Raw genomic sequence first — 15,652 nt, 5'->3', positions numbered from 1 at the left:
CCTTTCTGTTCGTTTGTTTGTTTGTTTGTTTGTTTGTTTGTTTGTTTGTATACCCACCTGGACCAAGTACCATACCAGTCACCCCTCTACAAAGGAGTGACAAGGGTGAGCTGTCTGCCAAGGCTTTAAATGCTGGTACAGGTGCATCTGGTTGGCACTGATTACTCCTTGGCATTCTGGGATTTTGAGTCTCTTGGAGTAACGGTGCCTCACCGCTGTCGCCCTCTGCTGGCAGCCGGCAGCACCGCCTGAGGCTTTACAATAGTAGCTTCATTCAATACAATGTCACATCCCTTCATGGACGGCAGCCCAAAGCCTGAAGCAGAATCCCAGCCTACATCCCTACAGGTGAGGAAGTACAGGCCCTCACTATCTTCTTACCATCTCATTTCAGAATGTCTTGTTCATACAGTCTGAAGACACAAAAATTCTTGGTGTAACTCTAGATGACAATGGCTCACGTTGCAAACCTGACTCGGGCATGCAGATTTCTCCTGTACAACACTGAGAGGCCACGTAGCTGCTTGTTGCATCTCTTGTCATTTCAGTGTATGACTACTGCAACTTAATGCCGGTTTAATCCTATGCAGACCATCAGTGGCCGGTTGTACCAGCTGTGCGTAAGTTCAGATGTAGGCTAGTTGTAATGTGTTTTCTAAGTCCAGACTTGTGCAATACTAAACCAGTTCTAACCTGAAACCTAGTAGTTACTAAACATTTACACCCTCTTCAGCAGATGTAAGTGTTGGGGAAACCATCAAAAACTACATAGGAAGCTTGGAACATGAAGCCAAACACCTACAGCTCCAGTTTAGTGAGACTCAGCACCACAAACGGCTAAACCGAGGCTGCTGTTGAGGTCGGTTATCAAGAAACTGGCGTTCAAAAAGTTGCATATTTGGTTTTCTCAGGGAAATATTAAAGAATGAACAAGCAGTAGCTGTAGATAGTTTTATTCAGTTTAACTTGTACACATCTCTGTCTTCTAGGCTTGATATTAAATCAAAGCAGATGCTGCTGCCTTTCCATGGCAGCAGGTTTACGGAACATGTTGTCATCGTGTTAAAGTGATACACGCATTAGTTAGTTGTTACCAGTAAAGATATAACATATGGATTTGTGGTGCAACCAAATTTAGGATAGTTTGAGACTAACTAGTGTAACTAAGGACTTAGCAAAGACTTCAAACCTTAGTATAAACTTAACCCCAGTCTCGGCCCTTACTACTGATCCAGTCTTCGTCCAGGTCACACCACTGCTGTGTTCCCTTCGCTAGCTTTCTGTAGCTTCCCACATCAGATTTAACCTCTGATGGTTGCCACGAAGTCAAATACGTACCTGCTTATCTCCATCTGATGGCAAAGGTAAAACCATGAACAGCCCTTCAAGCTTCAAGTACAGTTCGGCTTGACCTGTCTGTCCAGGAGCCCAGGTGGCGGAACAAGTTTCCCCTGCCTGTTCAATCAGCCGTCCCTTTTGAAGCACTTAAATAAACAGTAATTTAACACTTATTGAAATGTCTTTTGTTGCTGTCATGTAATTTCTAACGCCTATATTGTGTATTTTATTAGCTGGGTTTCAGCACTGACTCTAGTGCAGAGGTCAATAATAGGCAGTCTGAATCCGGACCCTCACCCGGACCCCCACCACGCTGTCCTATGCAAACCTGGACCTGTAACTGATAAACTATGGAGAATTACTTCATTTCAACAGGGTTTTACTATTTTAATCAGTCTAACTTTTCTAGCCTTTATGGTAGTTTTAGCGCCCGGGAGACGTGCAGACCAATCACATGCGTTGTAAATATCACACATGACGCTTCTCAGCCAATCAGATCTGTGCATTACGATGAGCTCTGAGACTCGAGTGAGTGACGCAGACAGATGAGGGACGAGGAGAGAAACAGCAGTCAGAGAAGAAAGTGAGTCAGAGTGAATTATTTCACATGACGTGATCTAAAAAGAGAAAACTGACAAATATTGTTGAAATTTGACTGAACTGGACTTTATTTGACCTGATATTCAGTTGTTGGCTGTATAAGATGTTGATATACCTACCTGGCTACTTCAGTAAACAGTATATGGCACTGATTCATGATGCAGATTAGACATTATGATGTTTCAGAGCTTTGCTTGAGTAAATTTTCTCTAACTGGACCTTTTTTATTTAAATTTTATTTAAAGACCCCTGCTCTAGTGCCTGGCAGCATCTTAGCCTAAGGGTGTTTTGGACTATTTGCGCCAGCTAGGATACATTCTCTGAGCAGACTTCTGTAAGGTGCACTGGATAAGATGTAGATGTAAATGTTACTTTCAGAGGAGGCCGAAGTTTCTTTCTATGTCTTCGTTTATTATAAACAGAACGTTTTAATCTGGTCACTTGCTTTAGTCAAGTAACGTAAAGATGTGGTATTGCACCATCTTGCGGAGACACAAGAGCATGCAGTCATCGGACCTTTCAGAGGATCCTTATATGCTCAATATGCATGGGACAAGATCTCCATACTTTCCAGGACAGTCTTATATTTCAACTTAATTTAAAATATCCTTACTTAATGTCAAATTATTTACCTGTTCCATCTCTTTTTGCTCTAACATTGCATAAAATGCACAGAGTACATAGTGCAGATAAACAAAGGTAAATAACTAGATAACATTTAAAGCAATTTAAAGCAATGCAGAAAGAATCTGTTGCCAAATATTATGTTCACCTATTAAGAATTTATCCCGGCAAGATCAAAGGAGAATTCCACCGAATTTTCAAAAGTTATCTTGGTGTAATGGTTATGATGTAAATAATGCAATTCAAACCGATCTGATGAAAAAAGTCCATTCTAAAGAAAATTGTAGAGCCAGGATTGTTCACAGAGATGGTGATAGGAACCAGAAATGCAAAGAGTTTAAGGCCTTCAAGATAAAGGCTAAAGGTTACGCTGTGAATGTCTGATGTCTGAGACACTGTTTTGATAGTTTATACAAATTTGATTTGGTTGTTTTAAAAATAATCGCCGGAGAAAACTCATTTTACCATTATCAGAATTACATATAAAAACTCAGAAGACACATGTAGGGTCACTGGTCACTCTGGATAGTAAATAAAATGGCTGTATTTGTATTTTGTAAATCTGAGTTTCTCTACAATTAGCCTTTAGCCCACATCAAGCCACTCTGGACGGCTCTGTTTATGAATGAAGCCACAGTTGCTAGGTGTTTTAGGGGTTGCTTCGTGTTACTGTAAGTCTGCGAGCATGTTTTAAAGGAATGGATGTGTAAAGCACCTCAACAATGTCAAAAAAGGGTCAGATTAAAAATGTGAAGCTTAATAAATACAGTTTCATTTGTATGAGACTCAGCATCCTTGCTGTCCCTCCGAATCTGCTATGGTACCGATGTTGTATTAGTGCATGAAATGCTGTATACAGTCACTCTAACAATATATGTGCAATTACAGACTGTAGCCCAGCAGTTTTCATGGGCAATAGTATGTTTCTACTAATTTTAATGCACAGTCCAAACCGGCCAAACACCACCAGTGACAGATGACCCTCTCTCATATTGGTCCAACTTGTACACCCTAACAGGCACACTTTATAAGCCATTCATCACTTGGCCAGTTTCAACTTCAAGACTACTGCTGACCAGTACTGGACCATAGTTAATGATAAGTTGTCCTTTATCAATCTCACAATGAGGAAATTCACCTCTGCATTTAACCCATCTGTGCAGTGAAATACCCACATACACACTAGTGAACACATACACTCTAGGGGGCAGTAAGCAAAATTGCCCAGAGTGGTGGGCAGCCCTATCCACAGCACCCGGGGAGCAGTTGGGGGTTAGGCGTCTTGCTCAAGGGCACAACAATCATGTACTTTAAGCTGAGGGGATCGAACCTGCCACCTCCTGGTCACAGGGCTGGTTCCCTAACATCCAGCCCATGACTACCCCATCACGACTTAGAACGATAGAGTGTGTGTCGTTGGTACAACTGTATCAGGATCAGCAGGTTTGATAGGGTTTTTTTGTATGTCAGTATCACTGCTGGGTCTCAAGTCATCCACCAAGCAAAAATGCCCAGCCAAGAGCAGTGCTGTGGTCAGCAATTGACCACTGATGAAGGGCTAGAGGATGTCTAACATAAAATGTACAAGGTAGTCGTTTCTAATAAAGAAGCCAATGATGAATTTCCATCAGATCCATTCCAAGATGTTGTGGTACCTGAAAGTTCAGACCTACTTGCTCAACCTCTACAGAAGTGGTCACCAACCCTCCTCTTGAAGATCTGCTCTCCTGCTGGTTTCACCTCCAAACCAAATATTAACCTACAACCCCAATTCCAGTGAAGTTGGGACGTTGTGTAAAACATAAATAAAAACAGAATACGGTGATTTGGAAATCCTTTTCAACCTGTATTCAATTGAATACGCTACAAAGACGAGATATTTAAAGATGTTCAAACTGATAAACTTTATTGTTTTTTGCAAATATCCACTCATTTTGAATTTGATGCCTGCAACATGTTCCAAAGACATTGGGACAGGGGCAACAAAAGACTGGGAAAGTTGAGGCATGCTCAAAAAACACCTGTTTGGAACATTCCACAGGTGAACAGGTTAATTGAAGCTGTACATCAAGCAAGAACGGGAAAGAATTCCACCTACAAAGCTTCAACAATTGTGTCCTCAGTTCCCAAACGCTTACTGAGTGTTGTTAAAAGGAAAGGTGATGTAACTCAGTGGTAAACGTGCCCCTGTCCCAACTTCTTTGGAACGTGTTGCAGACATCAAATTCAAAATGAGTGAATATTTGCAAAAAACAATAAAGTTTATCTGTTTGAACATTAAATATCTCGTCTTTGTAGTGTATTCAATTGAATATAGGTTGAAAAGGATTTGCAAATCATCATATTCTGTTTTTATTTATGTTTTACACAACGTCCCGACTTCACTGGAATTGGGGTTGTACTTTAGCTAATAAAGAGTTTCAGAAGGCAATAGTTGAATGTATCAGAGGAGTCAATCAGGATTTGGAGCCACAGTCTGCAAAATGGAAGATCTCCGCTGTGGTCTACAGCATTTCAGCTCCAAGTCCAGCAGATTATTGCTTGAAAGACCTGACATCTACGTAGGCCTCCATAGTCAGATAAAAACAAAATGACTAATCGGAAATGGCGAAGTTTCATCTGATTTTTGCTTCAGTCAAATGAGACAGATGCCTGAAGACATCATGGCACCTGGTGATGAGGGCTGTGTGCACCTGCTCTCTTCTGCCTCAGTGCTTTTCAGAATGGCTGTATCGGGGTGGAGATTCTGGCTGGTCAGAGCCGGTCCAGCCGGAACTCAGGAATCAGGAAACCTGCATCCAGGTGACTGCTATCCTCCCTTTCTCGCTCGGTCTCAGCATTATTAGCATTATTAGCATTGCAATCTGTCCAAAGTTTCTGCGTAACTCTGTGTGAATTATCATCCAGCACATAGACTTGCGCACATTGTGTAGCTGGCGCTGAACCGGTCCCAGGTTTAACGCCCAAAGGATCCATATACACAGTCGAAACACTTATTTTTAGCACCTGCTTTTCATACACCTGACTCGATCTATGCTTTTTGTGCATTTAAAGAGGGAAAATTATGAAAAGGTGAAAGGATATTGTGAAAAGACGGTGCAAGATGGCTTAGCACTCGTCAAGACGGAGCAATTTTTCAAAAATTCTACACAATTCAATGGCTGAGACGGAAGCTCAGTCATTCAGGGTGGTTTGATGTGAAATGGAGCATTGCAGAGAAATTCTCTGACTCAGATTTTCTTTACAGTGGTGGTGATAGGAACCAGGGGTGCGATATCTACAAATATGGATGGTTTATTTACTATTGAAAATGACCAGTGAACTTATACAAGTCTTCTGACTTTTTATATGTAACATTTCTAATTGTAAAATAGGTGTAAATCTGTTTGTTTGGGGACTATTTTGCCTCATTAAGACCTTCATATACCTTTTTGCCATAAATGGGGTTTAAACAGAAGCCACTATGAATAGTTCTATGAACATTTATCACACCACTATCAGCAGTTCTGACTTTTACATGTAATTTTAAAGAAATTCTGGAAAACAAATGGTGGAATTCGCCTTCAGGAGAAAAGGAAGTGGGAATTAGGCTGATGGAAATGTGGGGGAGTCAGAATCCACCCACTGTGGATGATCTGTGGGCAGCAATGCAGAATGCATTGGGAAGCTGTTCATAAAAATACAACAAGTGTAAGGTGAGAGAAGGACCTTCAAAGTCCTGGCTGCATGCTTATAGCAATACACTGACCAGTGGATCAGACACAGCAGTGCTGATGGAGGTTTTAAACACTGTGTCCACTCACTGTCCACTCAATTAGACACTCCTACCTTGTTGGTTGATGTAAAGTCAGAGACGACAGCTCATCTGCTGCTGCACAGTTTGTGTTGGTCATCCTCTAGTCCTTCATCAGTGGTCACAGGATGCTGCCCACAGGACGCCGTTGGCTGGATATTTTTGGTTGGTGGACTATTCTCAGTCCAGCAGTGATACTGAGGTGGTTAAAAACTCCAGCAGCACTGCTGCGTCTGATCCACTCGCACCAGCACAACACACACTAACACACCACCACCACATCAGTGTTACGAATGATCCACTACTCAAACAGTACCTGCTCTGTGAGGGTCCATGGGGGTCCTGACAACTGAAGAACAGGGTAACAGAGTATCAGAGAAACAGATGGACTACAGTCTGTAACTGTAGAACTACAAAGACCAGCTATACAGTAAGTGGAGCTGATAAGATGGACAGTGAGCGTAGAAACGAGGAGGTGGTCATGATGTTCGGCCTGATCGGTGTATATACATACAGTACTGTCCAAAAAGAAGACACCAAATATCACTAGAATAAATACAAATAAACTGAAATAAAGGAAAACTTCTATTTTTTAAAGTAATTCATATCTTTTAAGCTGGTTAGAAGAAGACAGCTTGATTCCTGCAGGTATTCCTGTATTAAATATATTATGGCGTACAGTGAACTGCACTTTTTCTCGCTTCTCCCTTCCTGCGCGACCAAATCAATGCAGAATAAAGCGGCATTGTGTGTTTGAGGTGCTCTATATCCTTTCTAGTTTTTTTTCTCCCTCCCTGCCTGCACAGATCTGGTCGGTCAGGTTTAGTGGGATTTCAGCAGGACCGGTTTATCCAGGGAGAAACTGGTGTTTGTGAGTTCAGGTTGGGAACTGCACCGACCTGTTCTCCTCCGCTGGTGGCGGGTGGGAGGAGGGAGGTAGAGGGAGGAGAAGGAGAAGAGAGGAGAGGAGAAAAGGGTGAAAGAAAGAAGTCCTCCTCACTTCGCCACACTGTTTGGGTTTTTTTTGCCCAGTTCCCTTTAACGTGGTCATCCAACGTGACCCGTTGAGGGGGTCCGGAGGGTAGAGTGGGATTGGCAGGAACCGGAGCTTATTGACAGCTGCTGGCTCTGGGCTTTGCATTCCACAGGCTGGCACAGGGTGAGTTGGGCATTCACTTTATTTGAGAACAGGGTTCTGCCTGAAGGCTGCTGTGCAGACAACAACCGCCTGAACTGAAGGCTCATTATTCAATTGAGCCTAATTTTATATGCACTATAAATGATTCAGGAGCTGCTATAAATGTTTGTGGACTGCAAATGAACCAAATCCTTACATTTATACAATTCAGACAATTGTGCTTTAGATAGTGGAGAATATTGAAAGTGTATGTATCAAAAATGTATGTGGATTGTTTATTAGTCATTGATTAGCCTCTGTGACAAAGTCACATTCAAAGTGCCATTCAAGTGACAGTTGAAGTGCTACAGAGCAAATAAAGACTGCAGGTTAATCTCAAATGCAGCTGATGCCTGTTCTGTTCACATTAACATGACTTTTAAATCATCCTTCCTGCTAATTGGTACATTACACGTGGGTATCTATTCGCATCTGCACGTGTGTGTGTTTGAGGGGGCGTGTGCTTATGCAGGCTTGTGTGTGTGTGCGTGTGTGTGTGTGCGTGTGAGCGAGTGTGTTTGTGTGTGATAGGTTAATTTCTGAGCTCAGAGGCAGGTTCTCTCTTGCTCTTGCCCTGTAACATGGGACACTTAGCTGACATATCCCAACATGCAGCGGAGTGAAGGGGGGGGTGGCATGGGTTAACACACCGCTCCGAAACCAAAAAATGGACGAGTTATCACCTTTCAGATGCCTCTATGAGATACTGCAGGTTAATGGGTTAATTTTTTTTTAAAAAACAACAGACATCACATGGAGTCTTTGCCAGTTGATTGCTGATATTCTAACTATTCTAAGTGTTTTCTACGGAGCCTCGCTGATGACATCCTGTATAAATAAAAATAAGGCATGACCACGCCTTATTAACACATGGGAACGAGATCCTAATGTGTGGCCACGACTTAGTAAGGCGTGGGAACGAGATCACGGCTTACTAAGCCGTGGCCACACATTGGGATCTCGTTCCCACGCATTTATTAAGGCATGGCCACGACTTAATTATCTTGTTAGTTAGATGTTATTTATTATATATATATATATATATATATATATATATATATTATAGCTTCACAGTATCGTTTCTGTTGGTATTTTCTCCTGTAAAGTTACCATTTTGGAGATACAAGGTTTTCCTCCAACAACAGCATTATATATATATATATATATATATATATATATATATATATATATATATATATATATATATATGTATGTATATATATATATATATATATATGTATGTATATATATATGTATATATATATGTATATATATATATATATATATATATATATGTTCCATTCATATTCTGCGAGAAACAAGCTTTACAGTGATATATGACCCAGTATAGTTGTGTGGATGTGGGCTAAAGTTACTTTCAACTGAAGCTTATAACACGGAAAGTTATGATGGAGAGCTCAACATCTGACATATGATTATTTCCACATTCACTACTAAATATTCCACAGTCCACTGTCAGTGGGATTATAACAAAGTGGAAAGGATTGGGAACGACAGCCACGAAGTGGTCGGCCACGTAAAATGACAGAGCGGTCAGCGGATGCTGAGGAGCATAGTGCGCAGAGGTCACCGACTTTCTGCAGAGTCAATCACTACAGACCTCCAAACTTCATGTGGCCTTCAGATCAGCTCAAGAACAGTGTAGAGAGCTTCATGGAATGGGTTTCCATGGCCGAGCAGCTGCATCCAAGCCTTACATCACCAAGATCAATGCAAAGCGTGGAATGCTGTGGTGTAAAGCGCCGCCACTGGACTCTAGAGCAGTGGAGACGAGTTCTCTGGAGTGACCAGTCATGCTTCTCCATCTGGGAATCCAATGGACGAGTCTGGGTTTGACGGTTGCCACGAGATGGTACTTGTCTGACTGCATTGTGCCGAGTGTAAAGTTTGGTGGAGGGGGGGGATCATGGTGCGGGGCTGTTTTTCAGCAGTTGGGCTCGGCCCCTTAGATCCAGTGAAAGGAACTCTTAAAGCTTCAGCACCAAGAGATTTTGGACAATTTCACGCTCCCAACTTTGTGGGAACAGTTTGGGGACGGCCCCTTCCTGATCCAACATGACTGCGCACCAGTGCACAAAGCAGGTCCATAAAGACACGGATGAGCCAGTTTGGTGTGGAAGAACTTGACTGGCCTGCAGAGTCCTGACCTCAACCCGACGAACACCTTTGGGATGAATTAGAGCGGAGACTGTGAGCCAGGCCTTCACGTCCAACATCAGTGTCTGACCTCACAAATGTGCTTCTGGAAGAACGGTCAAAAATTCCCATAAACACACTCCTAACCCTTGTGGAAAGCCTTCCCAGAAGAGTTGAAGCTGTTATAGCTGCAAAGGGTGGGCCGACCTCATATTAAACCCTATGGATTAAGAATGGGACATCCCATATGCGTGTGGAGGCAGACGCGTGAATACTTTTGGAAATATAATGTATATATATTGAGTGTTATGATTACAGGAGACTTGTTACAGATGCAATTTGTCAAACAAGCTGAAAAATGGGTGACATCATTTCCACCTGTGGTGTCTTGCCCTAAGTGAATCTAGCAGGAGACGTACACAAAAGTACACACCCTAAAACTGCTCAGAGGAAGTTCAATTGCTCTGCATGCAGAAACAAAAAGGATTATTGCATTTTTTTTTATGTGTTTAGACAATTTTAAAAAATCTCAAAAATGAAGATTCTACTGAAGTCGAGTGTAGCAATCGTTTCATTTTTCATTGCTTCCAAATGATGAGGTACAGGTGGGGGGCAGTGTGGGCCACACCCTGTAGAGCGCCTACAGCATGTCGGTGCAAAACTGCCAAACCCGTTTTCTCCGTTTATACAAATGTTCATGGAAAATGCTCACACTGACTCTCGTACGATGAACTTACTTAATTCAATATTGACTATAATATTGTCTACATAGAGGATTAAAGGGCCCTTAAAGGGATTGTGATAAAACGAATGTTTTCTTATAGCACGCATTCTTAGTGTGCCGTACTACATTAAAAAAGTGTTTCAGTATGTACCGTTCACTTCCCATTCCATATAGCCCAGGTATGGAAATCTTGTGACATTGCAACTATTACAACATTTACATATCACCACCCACTCAGCTTACAGCAGAACTCACCCATTCATAATAGAGCCACAAAGACTCTTTAAATGAGGCTGAATACAGGGCACTTGCGAAGGAGCCAGCCAATCAGACCAGAGTTCCTTTACATATATCAATCTTAAAGCCATCGGAACAAAGCCTTGTTTAATTTTGAGCATAATGATTAATTAATTAAGTGATTAAGTGACCCTTATTATTCCCACAACAGGGAAATTTCACCTCCGCATTTAACCCATCCGTGAAGTGAAACACCACATACACACTAGTGAGCACACACACACTAGGGGGCAGTGAGCACACTTGTCCGGAGCGGTGGGCAGCCCAATCCGCAGTGCCCGGGGAGCAGTTGGGGGTTAGGTGTCTTGCTCAAGGACACCTCAGTCATGTGCTGTCGGCTCTGGGGATCGAACCGGTTGAGGCTGGATGCCTAACCTCCAGCCCACAACTGCACCAAAGTTTGGAAAAATTCACACTTGGTACATAAAACTACATAAACATTATAAATTGACTGATTGTAAACCTTAAGTAAGTTTTTCCAGGTGAAAAGTTTGTATTTGGAATTCAGAACCATTTACCAACTGTGTTTTGCACAGTGGAATTAGACATCTACATTTAACCCATCCATGAAGTGAAACACCGACTTACATGCACAATAGTGAACACACACACTAGGGGGCAGTGAGCACACTTGCCCAGAGCGGTGGGCAGCCCTATCCACAGGGCCCGGAAAGCAATTAGGGTTTAGGTGCCTTGCTCAAGGGCACTTCAGTCATGGACTGTCAGCTGAGGGGGTCAAACCGGCAACCTTATGGTCACAGGGCTGGTTCCCTAACCTCCAGCCTACGACTGCCCCTGTACTGTTTCATAACCGAATGTTTTAAAACAGAACAGTAGAATAAAAGCCTGGAGACGAGGCGGGGTGTGTGGAGTCAGTCCAGCTTAGAACAGATCATTTCAGTGGATTATGGTTCAGTTATGTTCCCCGACTAAAGCTACTGAGATGCACCCTTGATTGTCCCACCCAGTGACAAGAGGGGCACTGACCCAGTGACAGTTAAAAATAAAATAATTAAAATTACTCTGTAGGGAAAAATATACTAAAAGATAATGCTGAAATAATCATTTAAGAGTCAGAGATGTAGGATCAAATTTTGCGGGAGTAATTTGACCACATTATACATATTTATGCATTAATGTCACCTACACAGGCTCAAATAAGGCTCAGCTTAATGTTTAGGAATCAAATGAAAAATTAACATTATACTGATGAAGATATGATGACATTAGTAGATGATTCACTCAAATACTCAAATCCACAGAAGCCATGTCCTTCACCAAGTTTTGACTGGGTTCTCTTTGAATTCTCTTTCAACATGTTCGCAAACCATCAGATTCATCCCCTCGGGGAAGGGGTCCAAAACGCAACCGCTGTTACCACATATCACTGCTGTTGGATCAAATCGCCAAAATGGTAACTTTACAGGAGAAGGAAAAAACTACTTTACTTTTAATGTAAGTCAATGGAACCAGACGTTTTCCTGAGTAATTTTGGGTTGTTTCTTTTGGTCCATTCAACATTAAATTTACAAACAATGTAAAGGGCTACAGGCATTTTCCAAATATGTCAAAAACTGAAAAATGCCCATTGTGTGCAGTTTCACCAGAAAAATCACAGAATCTCTGTAACTTACTTAGTGTAACTTTAAATAAACGTTCTAAAATAAATTCGTTTTCCAGTTCCCAGAGATCATCACGCCTATGAAGGCCAAGGCCTTGAGGGTTCGCCTCTCTCTCTCTCTGTCTCTCTCTCTCTCTCTCTCTCTCTCTCTCTCTCTCTCTCTCTCTCGTTGTTTAGATTTCAGGGTATGACAGTCTGCTGAACTGGATCTGTCTGATCAGGCAGTTGGATGTTTGTTTGGTAATTTGATCTGATTTTGAGGCCGAAATTTCACAACCTCATTAACTTGCCAGGACAATGCATAAATACAAATGTGCAAAAGCATGATTTCCTCAGAAGGTCTGAGATAAGATCCCAGTTCATATTATTAGTCTGAGTGCAGTGTTTTCACTCATAATACTGCCTGCACCACTTGCCTGTGTTCACTGCTGATACGACGTGTGCTAGAGTGAACACACTAAACAGCTATTTCTTCTTTTTGTTTACAACCTGTACATTCTAATGTAAATACCGCACCAACGTTCACCCTCCCTTATTCTCACGCTCTTCTCTCTCTCTCCCTCTCATTATCTCTCTCTCATATACATACACATCGTGCACAGACACAAATAAAGTTATGCCTGCAGCAGCATCGTGAAACCTGTCTGACCAGGTCAGGTTGTAATTGTTCCCAATATCTCCTCTCTGAAGTTTGCTCTGTTATTTTAGCAGGGTAAGACTGAGGAAGCTAACAGTTTTAAAGACAAACATTGAAAAAAATAAGGTAGATCGGCCTGTGCTCGTCCAGCGTGCGGAGCTTGCTCCTTTAGTTTTGTCATGAAGATGACGAGACTAGTGTGGTTAAGAAGTAATGGAAGATAATTTCTTCAAATTTGCATTGTGGACACACTGAACTCAAACCATGTCCGCTTCTTATGTAGTAAAAGCCCAGTGTTAATAAACGAGTCGACACTGTCCAGAGCTGGAGATTCTCATGGGGTCAACATTTCACATGCAAAACTGGAAATCGCTGTTGTCCGAACTAAACCTCGTATCTCCAAAATGCTAACTTCACAGGAGAAGGAAAAAACCTACTTCACTTTCAATGCAAGTCAATGGAACCAGACAATTTTCCAAGTGATTTTAGGTCATTTCTTTTAGTCCATTCATCGTGAAATTTACACACAGTGTCAAGAGCAACAGGCACTTTCAAATCATGTCAAAAACTGGAAAACAAAAAATGGTGACACGGGGTTTTCGTCCGCCAACAGTCGACGCTGAAAGAGGTTAACGCAGTACAAGGGTTTATTAACTATTATTACACTATTATAAACAAGGGTTTATTATTATTATTCACTATACTTTTAGTTTAGTTAGCATCTCAGCAGCTATTCCCGCGACCCAGAGAGATAAGCGGCTCAGAAAATGTGTGTGTGGTTCATGCCTGGTGTTGCGTTTCGAGTGATCCCATCATAAGTGATCAGCGCTAAGTGGAGGTTTAAATGCCTTCAGACGTGATCAGGCATATGGCAAATGACACTTCTCGCATGTAAAACCGTAAACGTCAGCAGCCGACACTGAAAGAAAGTGACACAGTACAAAGGTTTATTCCACGGTACTTTAGTTAGCATCTCAGTTTAGCTGAGCATCGTGGTATTAAAGTTGTTGCATGTTATTTTTCTCTGCTAATGTTACTACGAAACACAAGTGCCTTAACAGACATGACTGAGAAGTCTGAGAGGGAGCGGCTATGTAACACTAAGAAGAGAGTTTTAGTCTCAAATCAGGGAGCAAAATCAAATCCAGTAAACAGTCCAAGGGTCAAAACACAGGTCAGAAGGCAACGGTATCCAAAGGGCAAGACAAAAACACAGAAGACAGAGAATCCAAACAATGGTCAGAATACACGGAATGCCAGTCATGGGGCAGTCGTGGGCTAGGAGTGGGAAATTCCACCTCCGCATTTAACCCATCCATGAAGTGAAACATCACATACACACTAGTGAACACACACACTAGGGGGCAGTGAGCACACACTTGCCTGGAGCGGTGGGCAGCCCTATCCACGGCCCCCGGGGAGCAGTTGGGGGTTAGGTGTCTTGCTCAAGGACACCTCAGTCATGGACTGTCGGCCCTGGGGATCGAAGCAGCAACCTTCCAGTCACAGGGCCAGATCCCTAACTTCCAGCCCACGACTGCCCCCAAACATTCATAACGTTCATAGCGTGAATGCTGAAGTGTCTTAAAGGGCCCCCAACTATGAGCAATATCAACACAACAGATACTATCATTACACTAAGCTGTGTAGCTTCTTTCTTCATCTCTTTTCCGATTTGTTTTCCAATTGTTTTAGCACTCGAAATGTTTCTAACAGCCTACGTGCATCAACACGTCTTTGGCTTTTCATTAGCCACTACCTAGGTAAGAATGTTGTCTGTGTTGCTATGGTGACCAGCCGTCTTCAGGGTTAAAGGGTGAATCAGCAGTTCTACATTAACTCCAGTGTTTAAGACCATTTACTGTTAAACTGTGTTGAAGGATCAGCAGAGCTTTATTTTACTGTACAGGAGGATTATTTTATTATTAACCTACAAACCTGATTCAGCCGTAGAGCCGCAACAGGGCAGTAAAAGAGCCGACCTCTGGCCTAGCGGGACATTTTTGCCTGATAACAAATAATGACAGTAATGTACAAAGTGCCCTTTCTCCAATCATGAAATCCAATCAGAAGTAGTCACAGGAGACAAATTTGGGACAGGTGTAAATGGCTATGTCTCACTGTCCTGATCAGATCACTACAGAAGTGTGAACAGGGCTGAATAAACCTGCTTGTGTCATTTTGCCATCAATGGCCAGGAGTCACAGACAGGTCTAGTTTTGATACACACTTCTATAACCTAAGAATAGCTCAACCATTTTGCATTGAAGTCCCTGTAGTTACTGAATAACACACTGTAAAACACACTGTGGACCACACTGTGTTTTTTTTTTTAGAGTAGGGTTCTCCTTTAGCAGCTGTAGCCAGTCAGCAGCCTGTCCATGTTGTCCGCCCACACAGTTAGTGTGTGCGTGTGTGTGTGTGTGTGTGTGTGTGTGAGGGTGGACAACATGGATGTAACAATGGGGAGCGATGTTGAGGTGGACGCATGTGCAGAGACAAGCGAGATTTATTATGGGCAAATCCAGGGTCGTGGTCATAACGGTCCAGGTTCAAATGGCCAACACAGATGTATGGAGAGTCAGACATGATGACAAACACAGGAAAACTACAATGGGGCTGGAGGAACGAACACCATACAAAACCAACAGCACATACATCAAACAAAGACCAGCAACCACACA

General features: G+C 42.3%; 1 protein-coding gene across 2 annotated transcripts in view; it reads left to right on the top strand.

Moving 5' to 3' along the window:
• Nucleotides 1–288: 288 nt before the first annotated feature.
• Nucleotides 289–15,652, top strand: part of rbbp8l (retinoblastoma binding protein 8-like) — a 40,681-nt gene continuing 25,317 nt past the window's right edge. Inside the window, exon 1 of one of the 2 annotated variants that reach the window (XM_017720173.1) lies at nt 289–348. The gene's annotated coding sequence lies outside the window, so the exon portion shown is untranslated. Of the gene's footprint in view, nt 349–7,329; nt 7,515–15,652 lie in introns of those variants that run through there. The other variant, XM_017720172.1, reaches the window with a different exon arrangement.

Source organism: Pygocentrus nattereri, chromosome 9, assembly GCF_015220715.1.
Source record: "Pygocentrus nattereri isolate fPygNat1 chromosome 9, fPygNat1.pri, whole genome shotgun sequence".
NCBI lineage: Eukaryota > Metazoa > Chordata > Actinopteri > Characiformes > Serrasalmidae > Pygocentrus > Pygocentrus nattereri.
Note: the sequence above shows the minus strand (reverse complement) of the source record. Positions and strands in the feature narration are given on the sequence as shown.